Below are 13,224 nucleotides of genomic sequence, written 5' to 3'. Positions count from 1 at the left end.
AAACCACAATGAAAGGTTTTGCTGCTGGAGGTAGATTGCTACTTAATAATGGGTGCATGCACATAAATAACCGAGCCAGAGCTGAGATTGTTTGATTAACCATTAATTTTCAGAGTTGCTGGAAAGCAGTTCTAAAATCACTAAGAATCACAACACTGATTTGAAAAGGAGTCAGAACGAAAGTCTTGCTATCACCATGGATACAACAGATGGGGACTCAGCATTTAAGCAAAAAACCTGGAACTTCACACTTATACTGGTGGGCAAAGTAGATCACTTAATATTAATGTTTAGAATATGTCCTACTTATAAATAAAATTGTAATCAACATGCAAGGCAAATCTTGATCTGTTTTTTGTTGGAGTACAAGCACTCATCATTGGTTACTTCATTTTTTTGCTTGTGTAGTGCCTGTGACAGCACAATGCAACACAACAGTGAGGTAAGCTGATAGTGGTGTTTCAAATGCAAGATAACCAATATTTTAAACATTTTGAGAATAACTATAACTTTCCTGTATTCCCATCAAGCCTGAATCAGCCAAATCAACACTCTGATTTAACACAAACATTATTAATTGACTTTATTATGACCCAGATTATAAAAATGTTCAGACCCTTCACTCACAGAGATTTTGGTGAGCTTTAGGTATTTGAATGCCTTCATTAATGTGGAGCCCTGACTTTGGTTTACTGTCAGTGATGGATCAAAACCCATGGAACGCTGATGGGTATTTGGTCTTGTTCCAGCCTCAGCACTCCTCATGACTTTATTATCATTTTTCCTTCACTGACACCTCCGGAGCCTTGTGGAAGATCTCAGCTGCAGCAGCCAGTGCAGCTACAGATGCACAGTGCTTACTGCAGAGAACAGGCACAGCTGAAGGGGGCAGGAATGATTTTCCCCAGTGCCTTCATGCTAACTTTCTTCAAAATAGCATAAAATGCCCCACTGCATCAGACTGAACTAAATATTCCTCCAGCCCAGAGTTCTGTCTTGGACAGTGACCACATACTCAGAGAAAGGTGTAAGGACAAGGTGAAATGGCATAGATTTAATTCAACACACTTGCCCAGTTTCCAGTGATTTCTAAAACTAGAAGCAGCTTTTGCTGATACTTCTTGACAAGATCTTCTTCTGTGATGTCTCTAAGTGCCTTCTGAGCATTGAATTAACATCGTGCCCTGTGACAGGGAATGTCACACTTCATCATGACATGGAATTCAAATCCTTATGAAAATATGGGGCTTAAATGATGCTTCTACCTCCCTCAGGTTGATGGCCCTCTCAACTCCAACATTATTTTTCATAACCAGATGTAAATAGGAACTTTTAGTAATTACACATCACAAACATACAGACTTCATAAGGTCACAGGACAGTTAGGCTTGGTTGGGTTTTCAAGATCATCCAGTCCAACCCCCTTCCAATACTCTTTCAAATGCTTTTCAGTTTAGACACCTGAAATCAAGGGCTAAGTCCATCTGCCCAGATGTGTCCAGACAACTGCGAGCAATTCTAGCCCAGAAGCCGCGATATTTGTTCAGCACAGTATCACAGATAAAAAGTCCTTTTTTGCCTCCTTTTCTCCCCATAAAATTTCACCTGGGACCCAAAAATAACCTTCCAGATTACAGAAATTGGTACATTGCCACAAAATGTTTCCACTTCAGCAAGCTAGCATTTCTGGCAAAAAACAACCCCAAACCTATTTAGTGAGGAATTTCAAAGAAGCTGTAATGAATTACTTAACTAGGCTCCCCAGGCCTTGCTCGTGGTTCAGCGTGTATGCTGATCTCTGCCTGATGGCATTTGGCTTAGTTTTTGTACCCCTGAAAAATAAACAGAAGGTTTGCCAGTGGCTTTGGTGAGAACAGATTGAGTCTATAAAGAAATGAAGACAATTTCCTTCTGGAAACCGGTAGTTTTCTGTTAATAGAGGAATCCAGAGGAAGAGAAAGCAGCATGACCTGTGGAAAGATTTCATTATCTCAAAACATCCAGCCTTTTGAAAAGGAGGATGTGTAATTAAAATGCAGAGATTGAAAAAAAATATCTCTGAGCGTGCATAGTAGCAGCCCTGGAAGCACCTTCTGAGGGCCAGGAGAGGAAGGCAGGGAATGGCAATGGGCACTGAGCCACAACAGTCCTCTCAGAGGTGGAAAGTGAGGGTTGAACTGTGCACTGTGTCCAGCAGGATCAGTGTCCAGCAGCAGCATTTTCTAGGGAGAGTCTGATGAGGAAATGAGAAAAGAAGGATATTTTCTAAAGTCTTCTGCATGGAGGAGGACTCCTCTTTCATTTTTTCAATGAAAAAAGGAAGCAAGAAAACCTGCAGCTGCTGAATGTTGGATGTATCAAATCCAGGACTGATGGTACAGCTTTTTGCAACTCCTTTCTAGCCTCATTTTACACTAAAAATACATTATGCCATTTCCTAAAAGGTTTCACGAATGCTTCTAGTGCACCAGGAAGCGAATAATTCTCTTTATCCTGACCAAAAAAAAGTCTCAGCTCCTCATTAACCTTTTTACAGGATGTGATCTCCTGTAGTTCTGCAGAAGAGATGTTGCCTAGCTGGGGTGTTCTTGTTTCCTGTTATTTCATAGCTCTACGGGGAAATAACCGGTGGTTTCGAAGAAAAAGAAAGGAAGTAAAAATGGCAAGGGAACAACAGAAGCATCTCTATTATTTTTCTACACCAGGTTATCTCTAGATTGCTGTGCCATTGCCTCAGGTTTAAAGAAACCCAAGGGGAAATCAAGCAATTCACACACAGTCCCAAATGCTGCATGAGATTGTGCCTGAATCAGAGGGTATTTAAAACCCATTATAGGCAGAGTAGGATCACACATGCACAGGCATCCATATAATTTTTGCAGCAACATGAGAGGGACCATAAATGTGCTCAGAGCAGGAGAAGAGCAAGGTGACCTCACTCCAGCATCACAGAGCTCCAGGCAGGGCCAGGTGGCCTCACCCCAGGGCAGAGCTGCACAGAGGGAGCTCCCTTCTCCTCACAGATCCTTTACCATCTCAACACTTCAGGACCCATGAGAAGAGCTCAGGCCTGTCAAGTCCTCCTGTTCAGCCCATGGACTGCACATAAACCAGGTAGATGCTGTGATTCAGCTACTTCTTGTATTTTCCTCAGTCTTCTTTCCTCTTCCACAAATGTGCCTTCACCACCTACTGAGATCCCCTTAATCAGCTACAACGGGGTCTCAGCTCACCTTCCACACCTCCCTTGCCATGCCAAGGATAGTTTACTGTCAGTCTACCACACCTCTGAGCCCCAGGAGTCATAACCATGCCTGGCAGAGGTGGCCTTCCCATTCCACTACCAGCCTCATCCTCAGCTATTCACTCACCCCCCGCAGCTCACAGTCACTTGGCTTCCTCCCTCCAGCATCCAAAGCAGTTTCCTAAGGCAGTCTGGGAATTATTTGTAGGAAGAAGTCACAAGAGGAAGACTGACACACAAGCAGAGGCTGGGCTGTGTGTTGTCTCCCAAGCCAATTGCTGGTTGTAAACTGTAAGCTGTATGAAGGGAGGGAGGTGACAGAGGCCAGGCAGCCTGACCCTCACCTGAGCCGCACAACCAGACAATTAGCCAGAGTGTGTCACACATCTCTAATCTGCACACAAAGGTATTTTACCAAATAACTTCCTGTGTGAAGCAAATGGACCAAATAATTAAAGCACCACAAGCAATTTTACCATTAATGCCATTTTTTCACTTTTTTTTCACACACTCATCAAATATTTGTAAAAAGCGTTCCATCAATTAAACAAACCAACAAACTTCCAAAACATAAGTGCACATGCTGTTTCCAAAAAGTGCTTTTCCACCTTCTTGCAGTCTTTAGAAGCCAGTGTGCATGGAGGATGCTCATGGGCACCCAGCAGAGCTGCCCCTTGCCCTGCAGCTCCCACCCAGGGCAGGCTGAGGGGACATGCAGCAACCTGAGCAAGGAGCTGGTGAATAAATAACAACAGAATCCAACCCAAACATTTCTAACTGGATTTTTTATGGCTGTAGCTCATTCTTCCTCTCTAGCTCCACTATTCCAGTCTTTTGTGGCAGGACTTTTTCTATTACTATAAATACATTTTTACCATCCACAGTCAGAGTAGCAGGGGATAAATGTTTGATTTCCTCTCTAGCCAATGGGCATCTGCTGCCTAGGAAGTGATCAATGAAATGATAAAGCTTAATCAGAGTCTCATTGTATATTATGGGAAGAGTTACATATCAAAGCTGGGTTGTGAGGTTTCCAATCTGAGTTATTTACTTGGTTGTATATCTTTCTTGATCTTGAAAGGACTCCCAAAAAGCCTAAATCTTACCAAGCTCTTCACTTTCTTGACACCCTATGGCATTGTGTAGTTTTTGTATAAATGAAAACATAAAACCTTGGTAAAAGACCAGAGATGTTGTCCTGCAAAAACACACAGAGCATGTGGAGCCAAATTCCAGAAACAATGGCAATATTTTTCAAAAGGGAACTCCTGAGGGTTTTGGTGACTAAACACACACATATAAAAAAGAATATTTTTTAGTACATTTTGAATACTTAAAATATATTAAAATTAAGGGGAAAAAAAAGGACAGAAGCAACTAAACACCTCATCCTTTGCATATACTTTTAATGAAACCAGTATCTCATCCTGGTTGCTTTCTTATATTGTTTTTGAAAAATGGAAATAATTCCTGCTAACGGGCACAACTGAAAATTAACTGTTCAAGCTCAATGTTTTCTAAGTGTGCCAAGAACAGACCATAAAACGGGAGAAAAAAAGAAAGAGCACTAATTACTTTATTTGTCTCCTAAAACTAAACTAACAAGTAAAAGCCTTTAAAGAACACCGGTCAAAAATACTGATATCAAAGGAAAAGACTGCTGATAATCCTGGATTCTTTTGCAATGATTTATTCCATATTTTATTGCACAATTTATAAAAGAGAATTGCGGCAATCGGAGCCCTTGCATTGCTACAAGAGATTAAAAGATTTTCTTATCAGACAACTCAGAATAGCGGTGATTCACACCTTCATTATTTCTTGAAACACTGCAGCTTCCTCCAGAAGGTACAGCGAAGGTTTTGCATGACTACATCCTTCAAACTAAACAGCGCTCGTGTCATTTTCCCACGGTGCTCAGAACAAGCTAGGGGTGAAAGAGTAACCCTTTTAAGCCAGTTAAACAACCGTCATTATTTTAAAATAAATGAAGAGGAGCCGAGTTATTTACGACTCTGTGCTCATGTTTTATGCATGCCTTACCTCGGAGATATTCGATAGCCCCCCCACAACACTTTGTTGGCTCTAATCTTCAACAAGTGTTTGCCAGGAAGGTCACATTGGCCTATTCACACCGAGAAAAGTGAGATTGGGAGACACGGTAAAGTAACAGGACAAATGGGAAGACACTGGAAAATTATTTTTGTTGCCAGGGTTTCCACACAAGCATAAAACCTGGGTCAGGGAGAGTCCCTTCGGTTAAAAGTGAGTGCCAGTGCTTCTCACTGCCAGGTGAAATCAAGGATACGCCCAGCCTTGCTGTGCAGGGAGGAGAGCCAGAAGGAGAATGAGCTACTTGCAAGGAATTTCTTGAAATCTGCAAAGAGGAGCCATCCTACTCACGTAGAGCTTTGTGGGATTCCCCAGCCAACCATTAGCACAGATCAGACTGGCCTTCAGGGTCTGCAAAAGAGATGGGAACTCAGACCGGGAGGGTAAGCACCTGAAACTGTGAGGGGGTGGTCCAGGGGAGACCCTTCTGTTTTGCCAACACTTTTCTGGAGAACAAGACACCTGAGCAGCTGTGCTTGGGAACCAGCTGTACCCAAAGGTATTGCTCTTCACAATTGTTCCACAGCATCCTCATGTGAAATTATATTTTGGTTCTGTCACAGGTAGATACCTTCTCCAGATGTGGCTTTTACCAGGAATATCAGAGCTGCCTTGGTAAAACCAGGGCAGGGCACCCATTCAGCTTGCAGAGGGTGATGAGGGGCTGTGTTACAAGTCCTGACTTGAGGACTGTGTGTTTTAACCCCACATTTCCCCCATTATTAACCTCAAATATGCTCCCAAAGGAGTTGAGGAAGGAGCACCTCTTTCCTTTTGTGATCTCTCCCACTAAGCAATACCAAGGAGAATTTAAGCCGGGTAGTGGCAGTCACACTGGACATGCCAAGCCTGATGCCCAGACTCAGGGATGACAAGCTTTCTTCCATGCATAGTCCTGCAGCAGGAAGGGTGAAAGGTCTCCCTGTGCCCTTCAACACACACACATGGTCCATTCAGGAGGTTGCAGCCCTATTTTAAACACAAAATATATCCAACTACACATAAATTGGTGTCCACTGGTATTTCTATTGTAATCTCATTGATTTGTGTGGCTTATGGAGGCTTGGAGTGAAGCAAAACAAAAACACACCTCTGTATCACCTTCAACATTGAGAACCCCCAAAAAAGGCCCTTCAGTGACTTTCTAAACTCCATTTAAAGTTTCTTTTTAACTGAGAGTTTCATGGATGAGATATTTAATAGAATGTGACCCCCCTAGCTCATTTAGCTTTGTAGACAGCATATTGTGCTTGAGTCTCTCATCCATTCATGCACTTGTATTACCTCATAAAGGTATTTTTTAGAAATAAAACATGAATAGGGAGAATTTTTTTTTTTAGCCTTAGTGATTAGCTGGAGATTAGAATTCAATTGAGCAGTTTAGTTAAATATGGGTTTGTGTGTGTTGATATGGCTCCCCATTGTCACTGCAGGTATGAGAGGTTTGGCAGTTTCCCAGCTTGGCTCTCCAGGGGGGGTTCATAGCAATGCAAAAAGCAGGGTCCCACCTTGCAGTAAAATAAAATGAAATACTTCTCAGAAAATGCTTATTGAAATCTTGCCAGTGTTAAGAGAGAGAAATTTGCATGAAACTAATTATTTGTTCCAAAGCTTTATTTTTTTTTTTTTTTAATGACAGCAATGTCTGGTTTTACTTGATTATACATATATATATATATATATATATATATATTGTTGGGGTTTGTTCGCCCTTCAAGCTAGCTCTGAGGAAACAATATTAGAAGAAGAAATAATTAGGGAAGCCAACAGTCAGCTGCTTTCTCTGAAGAATATTGGGCATATGACAAACCCACTACAACATTTGGCACACTATTTATGGGCAGGAAATTTTAATAAAGAAATGACACTCTGCAAATCATGCTGAAGTTGTATGAAAGTTTTTTTCCTGCTAAAACTGAAGGACCATAATGACAGACAGACAAAAATGAACTTCTGTGCTTTCTCCTTGTCATGATGGTAACTCACAGTTTTCTTAGTGTGAGATATCTCTTCTTCTGAGCAGTGACAACATTTATAAATGGTACTCTAAATGAGACAGATCTTTGAAATAATCTGTTCCAGGTTAGCCTATCATTACCAATAAAATACCTCTGATTTGTTCAAAACATGTAATTTGAGAGGGTTTTTTCCCCTGCTGGTGTAACTCTTTTGCTCTTTTAACTCTCAAAACCACAAAAAATTCTCTCAGAAATATTCCCAGCTGCTCGGGTCATGCTCAGCTGTGCTGATACCAGTTTACAGTGAACACATTTAGCACATTAAGTCTTGATTACATAGCAAAATTGGAGAGTCAAACAAACATCTCCTCATGCATCAGGGAACTACATAGCTACAGTAAGTCCTGAGGCATGACAGAACTTGGTGCCACTTGGTGAATACACAAAGTAGAGGCAAAAAGCCCTAAAACTCTCTCTCTCTCTGGCCCCCATGGAGTGACCAGCACATGGTGCAGGTGGGCAGCAGGGTGGTGCAGCCACTGCAGCCGAGGGATGGCACTCAATGGTGAACAAATGGTGACATTTGTCCCTGTCCTCTGTCACCTCCCTGTGCCACAGCTCTGCTCTGCCCCTGCAAGTCTGACTCTGAGCTCATGAAAGCAGGAGCAGAAAAGCCATCCCCATTTCATTAATCCCAGACCAAGCTCTCAAGGCACGTGATGAAGGAAACGCAGATGTGCCCACAGAGCTCTGCAGCGCAGCAAAGCCACGTTTCCCAAAGATAGGGATCACAGCTGGGGTAGTGGTACAAACTCGGCACCAAGAGATCCTTCCTGCCAACATCTAAGCAGTGGTAAGGAAGCACAATGATGCAGGTTCAGCTCTGTGTGCTGCCAGAAACCTGACTTCACACTCTTGTCTCCTCTCTGACCTGACTAACCTAGCAAGTGACAGCCTTGTTATAAATATCCAAGAATCATGAGGTGGTCACTTTCCCACTGTCACAGCTAATTAACTTCTAGGAATAACTATGGGAACTATTTCATTTCACCATCCCAAACATGGGCCTGGAGAGAATGTGTGTTTCTGACTGAACTGGCTGAGAAAAAACACCCCTCTGTTAAACATCAGTGCAGGTATAAAATACTGTGGGTATGTGCCACGTATTCAAGGCTCTGCAATTTTGCACCAAGATTTACAACACAATTTTCAATCACTTACACCACCATTTTCAATCATTTGCACATGGTGGTATTTGTAGACAGAGGAGATATCAAGGAGTTCATCTGTGTAAAACCCCCAAAAAGTGACTGCATACCTAAAAAAAAAAAAGTACATTAACTGTCATTTCAGTTTAGAAAAATCTAGGCATAACCTCATAATTAGGAACAGCTAAATTGTCTACTCTTTAGTCAACAGCACAAGGAGAAATTTATTTTGTTTAATAAACTGCTCTTAATGATTACTGTTTGTTTGCTTCCTAAATCTCAGAGTAATCATGTACTGCAAGTGCAAAATGCTGGTGAGGAGGTTTGTCCCCCGAGCTTAAATGACAAAAAAATCTTTTCAGTTTTCCACTTCAAGGGAAACTTTCCTCCATAGCCCCTCACCATTGACCTGTGAGCCTCCTGCCAGCTCCTGGTCAAAAAGAGGGACTTTGACTTATGGTGTGGAGGGCTGCCAAGAACATGAAACCAGCACCTATAATCTTGGGGACACCAGAAAGCTGTAAACTGGCTAGATATAGAGCAGCAATTGTTTTATAATAATTGTCCACCGTACCTGCATCCTGTTCCTGTTCCAGGAGTTTACAATGGATCAATGTACCCATAAGTGTTTATACCCAGATGAACCTGTGACAACACTGTTCAAAAGACCTTTCTTTCCCTCAGCTGGACTGGCCCAAAAAGGGAACTTGTTCTCCCTCCAAAGAGGGATTACAAAAAAAGGCAACCATCTCTTTCCTATTGTGCTCACGTACTGGAGCACAGAAAGGACAGCACAGGTATGAGTGGCAGGAGGGAGGCCACATCATTCATTATTTCCCTTTTGCAGAAGCTTTTGGAGCTGCAGGGTGGCTTTCCAGACAGCTTTCCAGGAACTGCCAGCTGGAATGCCAATGCAGAGAAGCCATGCTTTGCACAGAGACATATGTGCTCTCACATACATACACAAAGCCTCTGAACTCACTACAGGAAAGGTTTTACCCAAACAGCAGGATAAGTAAGGTGTGGAAATTACCTTAATGCAAAATCCATGTGAAGATCAGCCCCTTCAATTTTACCACGGTAGCAAGGTGATCCCACTCACAGCTGGGACAAATGCTATTGCTTCCACTTCACTATCTGGTGGCAAAAGCTATTTTAAATTCATAGACAGAAAAAAATGACAGAGCTGAGAGGTTGAAGTTAGAGTGAGCCAAGAGTAGGAAGTGCTGCACATTGTATCCTAGAAACAGCTTTCGGCTCCTCGGTCCTTTTCAGTTACTCATTGTAGAAGGGAGGTTGGAAGAAGCGGTGCAGATAAAGTAGATATCAGCTGAATTTTTGCCAAGTGGTCATTAATCCCTAAAATTCCAATCTTATTTTCATTAAAATTTAACAGCAGAGACATGCCCTGGACTACAGAAACACGGCTGAGTTTGAGCTTCAGGAATGTGTTTATGTGTACATGGGTGGGAAAAAGCAATGGTGGGACGGAACAGCCTGAGACATTCCCTCACCTACAGTGAAAGGATGAAATTATATCATGTGCTTTTTATCTGTAGTTTACACCAAGAAAACCATGTGTGAAAGATTGAACACATTATAATCTCAGGAAACATCTCGTTACCCAGATGAAGATGAGGATGGTTTTCTCCAAAGGAAAAAAAAAAAGGGTTTTTTTCCTCATTATGAAAGAGAATCTCTCATGATTTAATGGTCCTATGAGAAAGAGTGCTTTGCCTTTGAGAGTCAAACAAAGCTGAGTGAGAATCCAGAAGATTTAAAAGTAACCTTGGAATGATATGCAGATGCTGGTTAAGATGTAGACATGCCTGAAAAAATATCCAGCCCCTCCTTATAAATCCTCTACTTTCCAAAACATATATCAAGCTTAAAACAGAGCAAAAGTTCTGCATATCCTTAGTGAAATCTAAATTGACAAGGAATTCACCTGTTTTCTCTCCCTTTTGGAACCAAGTCAAGATTGCTTTGGTGAGAGGAGTTACAGTGTTTTGCAAGTTCATATCATATCCAGTGGGGAGCAATTAAAAAGAGATCATTCTTTTGGGGTTTAGTTTCATCCAAGGCTGAACCTTCAAATAGAGATTCCAGTATGTAGGAGGGGAGGAAAATCTAATTGGGGAAAAGGAGAAGAATGCAGCTTGCAAATTCAGAATTATTCCATCAAAGATAACTAGATCATCTTTTTCATAGCAGGAATTAGAAGTGACAGATGGTCTTGCTGCTGAACCAAAGGTGTAGAAGTCCTGAGATCCAATCTGTATTTCTGGCTCTGAAACAGATTTCCTGTGCAAGATAGGGTAAAAAAGCAGCATTTCAGTAATGGCCAGTTTCTGCAGACTTCATCTGAAACAGCTAAACCCTGATTTTTAGAAGAGTGGTCTGTGAGCCCCAGCTTACTTTCAGAGGGAGGGACAATGCAAAGGCGCTGTGGAAAAGACAGTTTCTTTCTCACAGATTGGATTAAAAAAAGCTGAAAATTTAAAAATGCAAAAGCAGTGCCAAATCTTGAAAACTCTGACCAACAGTGTTTCTGAGTGGTGGGTTTACATCTGTGAAACAGAGACATTTATCCCCTTTCAATATTCCTGTGCATCCACAGGAAAATATGACCTCAGACAAGAGAAACAGGGCAGAGGTAACACCAATGTCAATACCTGCAGGTAAGACACCTTTTACATTTTCAATTACATAAGCCTGCCTTCAATTAAACCTCATCAGCTTTGTTCACATGAACTGAAATTGCCTATTATGGTGCTGAATTGCATTAAGCGTTGAATTTGAATTTTATTTCTGTATGCAGATATATTTTTAGTTGGCTTATGCATTTCACTCGTTTCTGAAAATGGTAAATTGACTTCACTTTTTTCTCTAACATTAAAATAAATGCCACCATAAAACTAAAACTCTCCAGCAACTCTGTGCTTTTGACCAGAAATTAAAGTTTATCAAAAATGTGGGTGAAAACAGTGCTGGTATTTGCAGCCCCTGAGAAAATCTGCTCAGGTTGTGCTGTACAAGACTCTGAGATCCCAAAATACTCACACAGAGTCACAGCTGACAGGGCCGAGCAGGACATCCCTGCCCTGACATCTTCCAACAAACTGAGGGTGCAGCAGCACGGAGCAGAGGAGGTGGAAGTGATTTCTGATGCACTCTGGTTGCTCCCATCCTGGTGCTTCAGCAAGGGGGAGGAGGAGAACTCCAGCTGACATGGAAAAGGAGCTCGGAAGAGGATGAGGAAGTGAGGGGTTGAGGGGGAGCAGCTCAAACTGCAGAGCAGAGGAATGGAAACATTCAGTGAGGACAAAAGGTCTGTACAGAGAAGGCAGCAACTGGTACAAGAAAAGGTGCAAAATGAGTCAGCTGAGGATAGATGGCACTATGAAGAAAGTAAAAAACTCAACTGAAACCTGAAACTTCTTCATCATCCCCATGAATCACAAAAAACCCCATGGGCTTCTCCATCGAGTTCCCAAATAACCTCCTGGCTGATCAGCCTCTTACCCTAATTGGTAAAGATCTCTACTCGGCATCTAACTTCTAAAACTGTTAAGGGAGCACAAAGGCATAAATTTAGCTCCAGATGATGGATTGTGTTTTATCATTTTGCTGCATTTTAAAACTGAGCATTTTTTGGGAAAAGATACGCTTGTGAAATCAAGTTCTGTTAGAATTTAGTCTATGCTAGGATTAAAGATTCTTGTGCAGATTTAATCTGACATCTCAAATGTGTATTTTGACACTGTCTTCATTCTTTAGGTATCTGAAAGCTACATGATCTCACATTATCATTTATACCGATTCTTTTTTTCCAAGTTCATATGTTTTTTCTGTATTTTCTTGTGTGAAGACTTTGCACAAATGGCATGTAAAATTCCTAGGATATATTTGGTGAAAATGACCTTCTACTGCTGGACCCCTTCTCTTCCACCTTCAAAAAACTTCCATGTACCTTCATATGTTTGCTGAATTCCAAAGTAGAAATAAAAACCCAGAACAAAATTTCCCTTTTTTAAAATTGTTGCAGCACTTAAAAAAATATATATGTTTTCTTTCTATCTGTGCAATTATTTGAAAACAATGCTCTTTGTAAGACAAGTCAAAAATTACAAGATAAATGAATGGAAAATAAAAGTACAGTCTCCTGCCGCCTCGTGATATTTTGCCATATTGTCAGAGAGAAGCTGAGCATTTGCTGCCCTCAAGTGGTGTCCTATTTTTCCTTTCTACAGACATTCACAACGATGCTTCATCATTTTTATAGCTTAAGTTCAGAGCTAGGGTTTTTTTGAAAGAAAATAGAAAGATTGGAGCAAACAGAATTCAGCTTTGATTCAGAAAACGTGGTTTAAAATATATATATTTTTTTCTCTTTAAATATTAGAGAGATCTTTGATAAGACTGATTTTGGATATGCTTCATCTCTGCTCTACTGCATTGTAGAAAAGGATGCTGACATACACAACCACACAAAGTGTGGACTCCAAAAGACCTAAATATTGTTTATTATTCTTTTGTGGCTTTGAATTTTGGGCTATACAAAAGAAACCAAGAAATACGGTCTGAGAAAAATGTTATTGCTTAAAAGGGCAACTGTAATGGGGAAAAATTGAGTTTGTCATATCTTTATTGAAGATCATGTTGAATTACTGACAATGGGCTAAAAATGAGTCAGGGAAAA

The 13,224-nt window shown here is 41.2% G+C and overlaps 1 long non-coding RNA gene across 1 annotated transcript in view; it reads right to left on the bottom strand.

Moving 5' to 3' along the window:
• Positions 1–9,707, bottom strand: part of LOC138114374 (uncharacterized) — a 92,047-nt gene extending 82,340 nt beyond the window's left edge. The window contains exon 1 of the long non-coding RNA XR_011152628.1: positions 9,556–9,707. This is a non-coding gene — a long non-coding RNA (uncharacterized lncRNA). The remainder of the gene's footprint in view (positions 1–9,555) is intronic.
• Between the last annotated feature and the right edge of the window lie 3,517 nt (positions 9,708–13,224).

Source organism: Aphelocoma coerulescens, chromosome 1, assembly GCF_041296385.1.
Source record: "Aphelocoma coerulescens isolate FSJ_1873_10779 chromosome 1, UR_Acoe_1.0, whole genome shotgun sequence".
NCBI lineage: Eukaryota > Metazoa > Chordata > Aves > Passeriformes > Corvidae > Aphelocoma > Aphelocoma coerulescens.
This window is presented reverse-complemented; position numbering and strand designations above follow the sequence as displayed.